The 13,815-nt window shown below is 46.8% G+C and overlaps 1 protein-coding gene across 2 annotated transcripts in view; it reads left to right on the plus strand.

Annotated features, from left to right (window-relative positions):
* Positions 1-13,815, plus strand: part of LOC311433969 (uncharacterized protein) — a gene marked incomplete at its 5' end in the record, with an annotated part of 114,768 nt that overhangs the window by 92,398 nt on the left and 8,555 nt on the right. Inside the window, one exon of one of the 2 annotated variants that reach the window (XR_014691125.1) lies at positions 9,758-10,066. The exons of the other annotated variant lie outside the window; for it this stretch is intronic. Of the gene's footprint in view, positions 1-9,757; positions 10,067-13,815 lie in introns of those variants that run through there. 2 annotated transcript variants of the gene reach the window in all.

Raw genomic sequence — 13,815 nt, forward strand, 5'->3', positions numbered from 1 at the left:
TGATAATGTCAGCAGTCAAGGTAACCACTGCTTGTAATGAGAACAAGAAGAGTTGTGAGGCTCTGCTCAAGAAACAACTTAATCGTGTATTATTTTGGGTAGGGTCAGGATTCAGTGATGCATGCGCCCGAAGAGTTTTGCTGGAGTGGAACCTGGCAAGGTAGGTGCCGACTCCAGCCCTAGGTACGTCGGAGTGCTGTCTGGGACTTGCCTGTAGACCAGGATTTTTAGTTCTGTGAACAGAACCAACACAGATCCCTGCCGACTCTCAGAACGCTCTTAGATGTTAGTAAAAATAAATGCTGAGTAGTGAATCTTTCAACAAATGTAGTAATTTCTTTAACACATCATCCCCTCCCCCTTTCCTGCCCCAGAACTGTGGAGTCAGTGATTGTGGGAGACTAAACATGCTGCGTGGTACAAGAGTTTAAAGATAAATTAGTAAACAATTAGGATACACTTTGAAGAGGAGAAGAGTTGAGTATGATTATGCTAGAGATACATTTGTGGGCCATAGGCCATCCGAAGCATTGCCAGTAATTAAAGACGTGTTCTCTACTGCTTCTGTAGCGCTTTTAATTAGCTCGTATAAATGTATACATCTGCGGTATCATCAGGCAATTTTCTTGAGCATACAGGTCTGTGTTGTTATAGATCGTTTGAGGTGATTGCATGCAATGTTTTTTGTGGTTGCTCGTTAAATGAACTTAACTGCCTACATGAGCTATTTCTCAATTGCTATAAATCATTGCCACGCCAGGCCGGGGAGCTGTGCTGCTGCTTCCCACCGGGGCAAAGCTGCCTTCAGAGGGGTTTTCTGCATGTTGTGACCGGTCATTGTTGGTCAGTGGAGTGTGGTTGGGCTGGCAGACCGTGCCCACAGCACCTGAGAATGGGAGGAGAAGGCGTTTGTGTTCCTCAGGGCTGCTTTTGGGCGCTGATCACGCTGGTGAGGAACAACATTCATTTACTCACGGAAACTTTGGAGAGCAAACTAGCTGGCCTGCGTCTCAGGAAACCTTGGTTTTTAACTCCATCCCTTTTACTGCCCTCCACCAGGAACCCGTTTGCAGTCCAGGAAAAGTTATTTCTGTTCGAAGGGCTATAATCGGACAGGGGTGCTGAGGAATAGTCACGGCAAAGCGGTGGTTTGTGCTGCTCGAGGAGAGCAGCATGTGGACACGACAGGGAAGACGTGAAGTTGGGTTGGAAAGCCAGTGGCTCCTGCTGGCAGGGCTGCACTTGGAGCAGCCTGGCTTTCCAGGGGGAGGTCTGCGGGGTGGACACAACCTGCAGGAAAGGAAAAGGAGGGGAAAGCAAGACCTGTTTATTAAAGAATTTAGCAGGAAAAACATGGTGCAACTCTGCCAAGGGCCAAGAATGTAGATGACCTTGGCTGCGGTAAGAATATATTGTTCACTTTTAACAGAGAACAGAAACAAGGAGCTGTGCTTACTCCGGTGTCAGAAAAAAAAATATTTCTGTTCAGTGTTGGAGAAATGTCCAGAAATAGTTCACCTTAGTGAAAATATTACTTCTGGAATGCTACCAAGGTCAGCAAGACCCTGACTTATCAATCCTGTTAATGTTCACATAAATTCAAGCTGTCAAACACTAGCTTGTCCAACCAAGATATTATAAGAGACTTTCATCTACGTTTCCTTTTTCTGTATTTCTTTCCTTTTATGCACGCTTCCATCCTTTTCCCATTGCAATTTAGAGGTTCAGCCTGCCTGTGGCAAGGCAGGAATTCAAGGCTTTGGATTTTCTAGGCATTAAATGAGGCAGAAAAGCTAGATTTTGAAATGTCTTAAAATAATATGCTATTCCCAGAATGTTCTCCCGGTGTAGCCACGTATACGAGCAGGATATCAATGTCTTAACAATGAGCTGTTGGCCATGGTTACTGCTTACGTGAGTGAGTGTAATAGGTGCGGGCTGAGCATATGGGATGTAATTCCCTGCCGGATTTTGGTTCTGCAAGGTGCTGAACTGTTTGCCCTTGAAGTAGCAGAGCAAGCTAATGGTTGTTTAACACGAGGTACACAACGTGCACGACCCATGCAGATAAAGGAAACCCGTGCTATGTTGGAAGAAATTGAACCTGGCAAGGATATGGTCGAGATGGTCCTTGGGGTTTCGCAGTGTACCCATTTGTATCTGTGTGAAGCCCATCCCCAGCCACTAACGTGTTACCCTTGGGTCACCGCTTGGGCCTGACAGACATCCCCATGGCCACCAAGGGGAAGAAGGGGCAATGCTTTTTCCAGCTCTGTGGCGCAGGTTTACGTTTTTAGACCTTGCCCTTGGTCTCAGTGCCAGCCCCACTGCAGCAGGAGTCTTCTTGCAGCTGCCTGTCTGCAAGGGGACTGAACAGGCAGCCTGCGGCCAGGGAGAAACTGCCCCAGGTAAAAGCTCCCTCCTCAAGTACAGTGCACAAATCTAGCACAGACTGTTCTATATTTAAAAGTTCAAAAAATGATTCTTCATTTATGGAAGACACAGTAAATGACTTGTCCTTTTCCTTCTTCGTTTCTCTCCCTCCCTGTTTCGTACTGCTCTAAAACAATAGCTACGCATATCTGAAAGGCTGATAAGAAATGAGAAGCCCGGGGGTACTGGTGACATTTCACAGGATGAAGTTAAGAGATAGCTGACCTAATGTGACAAGTGTCTTTTTTCAAGTCTTTGCTAATAGCAGTAACCACTTAGACTCCTTAGGTGTGTGTCAAATGCCATGGGCAGTCAACTGAATCATGTCAAAAGGCTGCCTCTCGTGACTAAATAGTCTCATATCAGCACAAAGCCCTGTAAATCCACCAGGTGGACTTTAATCATTTTGCTTTCAATGGGTTTTGGTTAGCAAGAAGTGACTAAGAGCTAATATTTCACCCGCTGCGGCTGTGAGTTGTTCAGGAGTGCTCTGCGCTGCTGCCTGGCCTGTCCCTTCAGGTGTACGGCCTCCTCTGCTTCCCTGCCACCTGCGCCTTGAGGACCAGAGCTGATAACAAAGCTCGGGAAATTTGCTGTTGATTTCACCGGGCTTCAGTCGTTCTTGACCAGCGCTGCTTCCCGAAGCACTTGGTAGCTGCGCTCCTGGTGGGAGGATCTGGGGCTGGAGGTAGATCTTGAGATCTGCTTGAGGTAGATCAGCAGACTGTGCCTGGGTACGATGGTGAAGCATTGTATTGTCATTCTTTTATTTTCTGTGCTTGGATTCAGTTAATCCCAGACCAGGCCTCCGTTTTTCCTGGTGCTTTAGAAGGAGAGGGTAGTCTATTTGTATAGCAAGAAGTGTGCCAGACAGGTCTGGTTCTAGGAGCAGAAAGAAACTAGCATAAAAAATGGGACTGGAAAGTGAAGTTTCAGATTGCAATGCAGAGTCCTGCTTAAAAATGAGTATAACAAAATGATAGCGAAGTTGGAAATATCTTTAAAAAAAATCAGCAGTGGAAACATTCATATGTCTCGGTTATTAATATAACTCTGCCGTAGAAAATCATTTCTTTAGCCCTTTCCCTCTTTCTCTGCATTTCCACTCCTTTACGTACTGCCCTCCAGTCCTTGCCACTTTCCCTAGAAGAAAGATGATGCTGGCTCTTTCTGACAATGTCTAGAGCATGAGTATGCAGAGCTGGTGTGGGATACTTCTTTTTGCAGAAGAGGGTAAATCATAAGAACTGGCAAGAAAAATCCGTGCATGTTCCTCTATTTGAACACTGCTGTACCTACTTGTGGCCCGGAGGCTTTATGAAGCAGTGACACTCACTCCCCATCTCTGTTTCTCCTTGAGTTTGTGTTTATTCCTCACCTGGCCCGCAGGCTGCCCACGGCTGTGAGTGGATGCTTCCTTCTGCAGCTGCACTGCAGTAAAGTCACTGCTCACAGCCTGTCCCAGCTTCTGGTTCCTGCCTCTCTGCTGGAGCTTCCGATCCAACCACGGAGGAAGAAGACAGCGGCTTGTGAGTGCAATACCTAAGCTGCTTCAACCCACGTGAGTCCATTAGTTTGTCCTTACTAACATGGCTCATCTGGAATGGAGTAGGTTAAGAAGTGTTCGTGTGAGCAACACCACAGTGGAAGCTGCAACCTTTAGGAGAGGTGGTGGTGGACCCTGAAGAGGAAGACACCATCCCCATCTTCTGCTGTTTGCCAAACCCACGTCCCTTTTCACTCATGGGCTGCTCAGTCAAAGTCAAGTGTTTCTGTAGTCACTGGAGCAGAAGAGAGCTTGAAGGGAGGGATTTGAAAGCTGATAGTAGAATGGATTTGTCTTGTTTACACGGAGTCCCTTGCATGCTTGAGAAACACTGTGCAAGGAAGCATGAAGGTGCTCCTGCAGAGCACCAGTAAATAGGCATGAAGGAGTTGGAAACTGGCTCTAAGGCCGTGATATATGATAATGCAGGTAAGAATAGGTGGAGAAGATCCTAAAAATGAAGATAAACGGTCTGTCTGATGTAGTGTAAGAGGAGGAACCAAGAGCTTGTCCGCAATGACCATTTTCGTATTACTTTCTGTTCTTAGCTGGACTGCCTGGGATTTCAGGTGCTCTTGTTGGTCAATGCAGGCTTTTTAATGCCCATCTCTTTTTTTGAAGTCTACTCTTTTTTTTTTTTTTGTTCTGAAGCTCATTGTTAAAAAAAAGCTTAGCAACTACAAGGACAGGAAAAAAAATAAATAAAACACAAACAAACCTGCCTGTGACAAATTGGAAATCCCCAGAGACTTGTAAGCCAGCATGACAGATTGACTTAATGGAGCAGTATATTTCTGATACAGCAAGGAGCCCCCCGATCCTCTGATTAGACTGATATATAGATTTTGTAGAGATTAGCAAAATCTGAGATGCATTAAAAAAAATCCAGTGTGACAAAACAGTTTTGACAGCATAAATGAAACCTAAAGCAATGTAAAATGTAATTACTGCAGCTCTCCCTGTGACCCAGCAGTATGTGCTGCCTTGCTCTGGCCTCAGGAGAGCTGGGCTTATTTTCCACCTATTTATTTTTCTGCATGTTTGGCAGGGGTATCTTTAGTTTATTCATTTGCTCTGCTTAAGGACCCCTTTCTGGTTCCTCTGTATTCCAGTGTGGGTTTTGGTGGAAAGATTAAAAAATCAAGAAGAGATTGGGTAGTCAGAGGAGGGTACGGGAGGTTCAGAGACACACCAGGATCAATCCCTCGCTGCCGCTCCGTGCGCTGTGGTGGTAGGGCTCTGTGATTACTTGATTTAGCTTACAGAGCTCCAGAAGAAGTGCTGGGTTTTATTTCCATCAGCGGGGAGGAGAGGGGCCATCAGTGCTACTAGGAATTTGTTGTGCCGGGCTCTGGAGGTGTAAGTAGTAACAAATGAGTTCTGCTTGGACAGCTTGAAGTGACCAAAGGGCGAAAAGACTCGCAGGTCCCGGGGTCAGGCAGGACCCTGGGAGCACACCCGGCCTGCCAGCCCTTCCTCCTGCCCCATCACCCGGGAAGCTCAGCTTTATGTTTCCCCGAGGACCTGTGCCCGCGGGGCATGGGGCAGGGCTCGCACCTACTTTGCTGCTTCCTCCCCTTTCTGCCTCCTGGGGCCTGCCGAGGAAGGGCTGCCGGCAGTGCCAGCAGATGAAGCGTGCGGTCTGTGCCTTCTGGCCAGGAGGGGCTTTCTCTTCTCCTGTTCTCCTGGAAGCCAGCGTGTGACTGTGGTGTGAGCGGAGGCGGCGAGTCCTAGCTCAGGGATGACACGGGGATAGCAAACAACTTCTGAGATAGCTGCTTTATATCAGATAGCGACCAGGTCGTGAACTGGCAACCGCTAGGGATGAGGTTTTGATTCTCGGGCCACCTCGTCGTCCTAGGCGTTGTCACAGCAGAAGATGCTAACTCCGTCAGCCAGCAGCCAGCTCCAGATGGGAAATCCTATCTTTTAGAAACGACCCCGGGGTCAGTTATTTGGTGTTTTGGGGAGTGATCGTAGATGTAACCGTTATCGGGCTCTTGGACGGCGTCTATCTTAGGTATTTGTGTGGCTTCCATTACCACGGGATCCAAGCAGCCCTGCAGTGTCAGCGTGCTTATCCTTCCCGCGAGGAGGCCAAGTGCTGGCAGGCAGATGCTGGCTCGTGGGGGCCGTTCGTGGGGTCTGCCGGTCCTCTTCTATTTGCCGGTAAGTCTTAAGAAAACCTCGAACTGCTTCCACCCCCTCGTCACAACTTTTAATTCAAGCTGCTGTTCTGCCAGGCTTGGTAGCGGCAGATCACACACTCAGGCCTCGAGGACCACAGCCTGGCACAGGTACAGGAGGGGCCCCTCTCTTTGGGGTTGTACAAAAGGGTTTCCATGACCCACAGCAACCTCATCTGACTTTGGTTTGGCTCTGTTTTGGGCAGGGGGCTGCAGGAGAGCAGCGGGAGCAGATGCTTCTATCTGCCCTAAATCGTTGTACGGGTCTGTGTAATGAAAACAGAGATCATCAGGCAGGGAGGGCGAGAGGCAGAGTTCTCATGAAGCTGCTAAACAGGGCTCTCAAGTCCAGGGGCTGTTCCTCAGCTCGTCATGATCCTTCCAGTGCAGGTGGCAGCGTTGCACAGGGCGGTGTTGCTGCTCAATGCATAGCACAACAGGTTTCTGGTACCGACATCATCACATCATTTCTGTGAGTACTTGTACTGTAACGGGATTATAACATCTGCTGTAAAATAGGTGCAGTATCATGAATTTAATGGTGAGCCCCCCAAAATAACCAGAGCTCCCAATGATTGCCAACACGAGCTGCGTTTTGTGTAGCTTTATGTTTGCGTTGTCAGTACAGCCAGAATGGGTTTATAGCCCTGGAATTCAATGCATTGCAGATTTGCTAATCTCTCTAAAAACTGTACATCAGTTTAATCAAAGGATTAAGGCTTCTTTGGTAAATCAAAAATATACTGCTCAATTAAGTCAATCTTTCACATCAGCTTATAAGCCTTTGGAGACTTTTAACTTGTGAAAGGGGATTTTTCAAGTAGGATTTACACTCTTACAGCACTGTAGGAAAACAGACAGCAACACAAAGTAAATAGACTTTACAGTTAAGTAATGTCCATGGAGAGCAGGATGCATTTTTCAGCCAAAGTGTGGAACTTTGGTGATGCCGATGCTATAGGTGAGGTGCTCCGAATTCACAGCAACCCAGGAACCTTTCCTTGCATTTTCTACAGCATAGGTTCAGCCCGGTGAGGTTTGAGATGAAATTAGCCCCAAACCTGATATAATCCTAAGGAAATTTTCATTATTTCTAATAGGTTGTTATATCTGAAACTTTCTGAATCACTGGTCACGGTGTTAAGAGGAGAAGCCCCATCCCGTAAGAGCCAAACTTCTGCACCTCCCTCTGAAGCAGGGGTTATGGACTGCTCCTCGAGACTGGCCAAAGCCTGAAGTTCTTGCCCAAAACGACTGAAGTTGGGGACATCTGTGGTCTGTGTGCCAGTGGCTGCTGTTCTGCTCCCTAATCGAAGTCTTCTTCCAAGCAGCGTTGCCACCATTCCCCAAGCCGTTGGTATCCATCAGTGTTGTTTTGATGTGGCTGTGCTGCGGAACAGATAATGCCTTTTAGAAACAGAAAAGCTTCTGTAAACCGCCTTCGAGCTGTTATTTATTTCACACATGTCTGGGAAGGAGAACAAAGAGCTAAGTCCAGTGCAGAGCAGCCCACATAAGAGTCATTTATTCGTGTTTTGTGCCAAAGTAGCGCTGTGTTAGATGGGATGAGGTGGCAATATGCAAGTCAGTGCACACAAACATAGTGTTGCTAAGTCTGACCGTAATGCCTTAGGAAAATTAATTTGCTGTACAGCCCCCGTGTAAAAATTATTATAGTTGTTGCAATAGCAAACGCAGTTGTTAAGGCAGAGGTCTAATCCCCACTCTAATAACTTTTGCTAATAACTTTCTCAAGCTTTTTGCTCTGAAATTTTCCGTGCTTCTCGTTAGCCCTAAGGTGATTTTTTTGGAAAGTCTGAGAGGATTTTGAATTACGAGAGCACGAATAAGGAACATTTTCCTCCTTGTGTTTTAATCAAACTTTTTGCGTTCTGAAAGGTCTCTGAAGAGAAACTCCAAATTTGTTTTGTAGCCCTGAGGAAGGAAAGGAAGAAGCGCAATTTCTGCGGGACGTCCTGGTTCATGGAGCTGTGAAAGTTGTGGCGACTGTGTGTGGTCGTGGAAACTTTAAGGTTGACCTTCTGAGAAGTGTCTAATGATTGAGACCCATCTCAAAAGCAACTTCGACGTTTAGGAGATTAAATGTCAAAGAACCTTGTAGGGTAGAGGCACCTGTGCGCCTGCCACTCTTGAGAGTGAAAGGCTGTTTTGGTAGAGCTAAGCAAGGAGCGTTTCTTTTTTCATGGAGCATGGGCTCCTTTTGACCTTTCTGCCTTGCCCCAGGTTGGATCAGGAGCCCGGTAACTCGCTGCAGCTGAGCACCAACACGCTAAGCCCTACAGAAGAGCACGCTGTAGTGCCGGGGGTGTGTGGTGAGGCATCCCCGCCCTGCAAGGGTGGGAGGTCTCCACGGCAATTCTGTGAGGCTCTGTGTGCTTCGGGTGCTGTAGGCTTGGTTTGAAGTCTTCTCTGGTCCTGACAGAAAAATGAGCCATGCCGATCAAATGTAAACCTCTGAGCCAGTTTTGAAGCGTTAATCTTAAATGTGGTGGGTAAGTAAAACAGACAAACAACCTCTTAGAAGCAAACCTCTGTATGGGAAAGTGCTGTGATCTACGTTGTCTTTTAGTCTTTATGAACACCATTAAACACGGTTTGTTTTTCATTTCGATGATACCTTTAGCTGAGCTCCACTTGAGTTTGTCTGTGAACGCCCTTAGATGCCAGCAGCACCAGAAATGCAGCGAGTGCTGCTGCGGTGGCTGGCAGTGAGGCTGAAAAGCCGTGGCTGTGCTGCAGGAACAAACCTGCGACGACGTGGATCTACAGCCTGCACCTTCTCCTGCCTTTCACTGCCCAGTTCTAGGTTTGTCTAAGGGCTTTTCCACTAGAGGTCTGTTGGGGAACGTTCTCTGAGGGGCTGAATTTCCACTGGTGTCCAGAGGAACTTGGTGACAAAATGCAAGAAGCCCTGGTCTGTGAATGATGCCCAGGTGAAGGCTGCTAGAATTAAAGAAGCTGCATTTACTGGTAGCTGTGTTGAAGCTGCTTTAGGTATTGATTCCTAAAGCAGTGAACTTTTACAGTGAATGAAAGAAGTCACTGAGATTGCACGCTTCTTAGAAATTCTTCTGCGCTTTAAATAAGTGCTAGAACGATATGAAAGCTAAGGGATATAAAGTTCAGAGCAAGGAGAGCCCAGAAATATGTGTTTTATATCACCAACTCAACCACATACAGGGGGTGAGACTAGAAGGCATTTTCCAGTTCAGTTTTCCTTGTTAAATGTAATATGTTACTGTCTGTTATTTAATCTATGCATTACAATATACAGGATGTATAATGTGGCTGAGCTAATATTATGGCTGGAAAGTTGATTTTTGGAAGTTTTTGCACTTCGAGACTTTTTTTTTTTTTTCAGCTGGATTTAATGTCAACTTTTGAATTTTCATTTATATCATGCAGAAGCACTGCAACTGAGTGGTTTGAATGCATGCTGCAGTGCCCACCCTGGGACCAGCAGGAACTAATTCTCTTCTTGAGCCCCCCCCAACTGCTGCTGCTCCTGGCAGAATTGCCTGAATGAGCCTTTGGCTGTATTCAGTTCTTTTGTTTCCTCCCTTATTTGCAGGGTGGCTAGGGTCAGCTTCACTCCGCTTGCTGGAAGCAGGTTAAACGTGATGCCTTTGCTGATGCTGCTTACCCTGGTCCGGAGCTGGTCTCTGAAAGCGGTTCGGTGACACCTGGATGAGGGGACATTTCTCGTCATTTTTGGTGGGTTTTGGTCAAGCCCTTCCTTCAATTCAGCTTGGGGGAGCTGCAAAAATGATCAGAAAGAGGATTTTTGGAAGGGACTCCCACATTAACCGACTAACTTCTTGTCTGTGGTATGAGGAAAAATTCTTGTCTGAAAAGTGACAATAACAATGATTTTCAAAGAGCTCATTAAAAGTGTATAAATATCAGCCACTGAGAGAGACACAACCCACAGCCAACATGGACCTGTTTGTAAAGCAGTGGCTATCAGGCTTCCATCTCAGCAGATCCGTTCCTTTGACATTTCAGTACATTACACCTTCCTTTCCTTGCATTTCGAGAACTCTGTATGTCATGCACATTTTGGCTTTGAAATCCTTTTTTTTTTTTTTTTTAATTTATCAATATTATTTCTTTCTCTTAAGACAGTTTCCTCCGAGACCTGAGAATCTGGTATGCTTCATAGCTGCCATGTGCTAAGCAGCTAAATTGCATTACCAACGGGGGGAATAATTATCAGCCGCAGATTATGGCATTATTAACGCCTTAAGACTGGTAACTCTTAGCAGTTCACAAGACCATCAAATGTTTTCTTTTTCATACAGCCACGGATTTTTCAGCGAGCACTGGAGATAACGTGACAGCCCAATAGAGCTTGATGTATGTGTCTGGAGAGGGGGGAAGGAAAAAAAAAAAGTTGAGATCCTCCAGTCAAACCAATGTCTTTAATGGCTTCCCTAGATTAAAATAATCCCTATGGGAAATCCACTATGACAACAGTTCTTACACAGATTTTCCAGTCACTGCTTCTGTGCCACAAGCATTCTTTGAAACTGTTTATGTTAGTGAAAGGCCACATTCTCAGACACTTAAAAAAAAAAAAAAAAAAAAGTGTTTTAACTCCATTAAGAATAGTTTGAAGTTCTCACTTTCTTCCTTGGGCATTAGTGTGCCTATTAGTTCTGTATCTTCTGAATGTTTGACAACGTGAAGAAATGTAGAGGTCAGCTCTAAGGCTCGTACTGAAGGCCAGCTCAGTGCTTGCACTTAAGTACAGTATTTATAACGAGGGTGATCGCAGGCATCGGCCCGACAGGGTACTGAGGAATTCGACTGCGTGACAGAAGGCGAAGCAATAATAATGCTGAGACTAGCGCTGATTTAAAATCAAAATGAGATAAAAGATTTGCAGTCTGGAAACCAGACGCTGTCTTACTCCTGTTTAGATGCAACTGCAATACGAATTAGCGCCGAGCAGGCTCTGTTCAAACAGGACTGAAGGCCAGACTCACATCTGGGGAAACTTTTTAAAGAGCCTAAATTAATCCAGCAGTTTTATTGAAAGAAAAAAGATGTCGTTTTGGACAATGACAGGAATTTAATGGGAAAACTCGAGACTACTGGGGAAATGAGAGACAGAGCAGAAGGCTGGGGTAGTTTGGTGGGTGTCCGCTGGCACCCAGGATCATGCAATTGTAGCATCATTGCTCTTACCCCCCTTGCACCTTGCCTTCAGGTTGTGTGATCAGGCAAAAAGCCTGGAAACGGGAAGGACGTGACAGTATTATTTGCCTCTCTGCCACTAAAATAGGACTGGAGCACACTGCCATGGCCACAGCGACTGCCAAACCAAGCGGTACCGTTAGATTTGTCCTGCTCTCTCCCAGCCACGGGGACTCGCAGCTGTTTGCCATTTAAACACAGTTTATCTTGTCCCAGTTTCAGTGGATTGTTGCAGCCATCAGGCTCAACCATTTGCGTTCAGGGCCCGTGTTTCTGTGCAGGAAATAGCTCTGAAGTGCTCTGCAGCCTTTCTGTAGCGTGCCTTGTTATTGCAGCACCCTCCTCTGGCTCTTCTACCTATCTCGCCTCTCAGAAGGATGAAGCGTTAGGTATGTTATGTGAAACACATCGATTTGTTCCCACTGAGAGTGAACAGAAACCCGGTACCCCAGGCACTGTGGAAATGTTGGCTTTGTATTGACGCTGAGCTGTAATTGAACAGCTTGTTAGCAGTAATAATGATTCGTGGGGAATCATTCCTGCCTTCGGATCAGCCTGTCAAATTCATCAGCAAGGATGATAAAAAGGATGGTGCTGCAGCTGGAGCTTGGGGAATTTGACTCATCGCTTTACCATTACTCTGTGTTTAGAGCTGCTCTTGCATCTTGATGCTGCTGTAGGTGCGGTGCCACCCCGGCCAAAGAGCAGCATATTTTTATGCCTTTGCAGACCAACTTTGCAGGGAGAGGTCGGTGACATTCCCGAAAAGTCATCTGCTTTGGCTCAACACTTCTGCCAGTCCAGAGCGAGGTGGGCATGTGCTGGCCATGTGTGGTTGTCACCCTTTCCTCTCTTGCCAACCCCAATTATCTGTCTCAAGGGGAGCTGCCAAGGAAGATCGAGCTCGCTTGCTAGGCACGGCTCTCTCATTCTCCTGGGGAGCTTCACGTGGCAGCACGAGCTTTGCTTTGGGAAGGCAAGGTCAAAGTCAGCGAAGCAGCGGCCGCTCGGCGTGCCCCTCAGGGTGGGTGCTGGGTGCGGTGACCTCTCCGCTCTGACCGCAGCCCGGGCTGAAGTTCAGCTCTGCTGATACCATCTCGGGTGTGTTTACGTGGTCGGCTATAAAAACAATGTTGCTCCAGCAAGTTTTCACAGTTCCATTTGTTTTAAGAGCTAGAAGGAAAAAAAAAATTAAAAAAAATCAACATTTCAGGAATTCTTTTCCTCACCGACAGATCAGCTTGAATGCAGCGAGCAGTCCCACAGCCTCATGGCAAGCTTTTCAGCTGCCTTTCCTGTTTCCCACACACCGCAGGCAGCAACCTTTGCCCAGGGCAAGGTGACCGTTGATTAACGGGGAAGACCTGAGCCCTGCCTGGAGTGGGAAGGATGCTGCAGCAAAGAGGATGTTTGTTCCACTTGCAGCCCAAGGAAGAGGAATTTCTGGAATGATCTGGGTAAAAAAAAAAAAAAAAAAAAAAAAAAGTAATGTTTCTTTTGGCAGCCTCGCTCGGATAGTCCTTGAGCTGTTGTTTGGTGGTTTTATTTACACCGAGGAAATCCAAGCAAATAAGGCTGCCCTGGGCTATCAGGATGGCTTAAGTTTCTGACATTTTTCCTGCGAAGCAAAAGTTTGGATATTTGCCACTCGGTCATTTCATAGCACCGCGCGTGGAAAGCATTTGGTTCTGCTCTGCGGCTGCGGTCAGGTTGTTTCCTCAGGTCTCCAGTTACCGCTTTTCCAGGAAGGGTCAGTGCAGTCCCCGCTCGGAGCAAGCGGGTCCTGGGCTGGCAGGGAGAGGCCAGCAGAGAGGGGGATGAAAAAGCAGGAGCTGGCTCGGCATCTCCTCCTGGCTGGCGGCAGCAGGCCGGGACCTTCCTGCCCCGATGCCAGCCCCGTGAGATGAAATTTCTGTGCTGGTTTGGCACTTCTCACCGGTGGATTCCCCTGGTTTTCTGAGCATCACTTTTAGAGCAGTAGCCCGTTTCTAAAGCAATAGCCCTTTGGTTGTAATGGGGTAGATAATAAAGTTTTGCACCTTGTCTGTGTCTGCGTGCATGAGATTGCCGGACATTTTTGGCCTGTGCCAGCCAGCACTCTTGAATGAATCCTGGGCATGGTTTGGGACTTTAAAGCCTCGTGCCACTACTGGCAGGGACGTGCTGCTTGGCCTCGGTGCCCTGCAGTGCTTCTGGCCTTGCTGAATTTACTGATACAGCTGTAGCCTTTGAGAACTGCTGATGAAAAACATCACACAATAGCAAAGTATATATATATATTTGTTTGTTAATAATTGGTATTTCAGTGGCAGTTGGTGCTTTTCTCTTTTGAAATAGTTTTCTTGACCTCACAACAGGTTTGAGTTTCTCTAAATATGAAGGGGAATGATGTGAAATACCTAGTAAATTGAACCAAGGCGAAGAAGTAAG

Source organism: Aythya ferina (assembly GCF_964211825.1).
Source record: "Aythya ferina genome assembly, chromosome: 3".
Taxonomy (NCBI): Eukaryota; Metazoa; Chordata; class Aves; order Anseriformes; family Anatidae; genus Aythya; species Aythya ferina.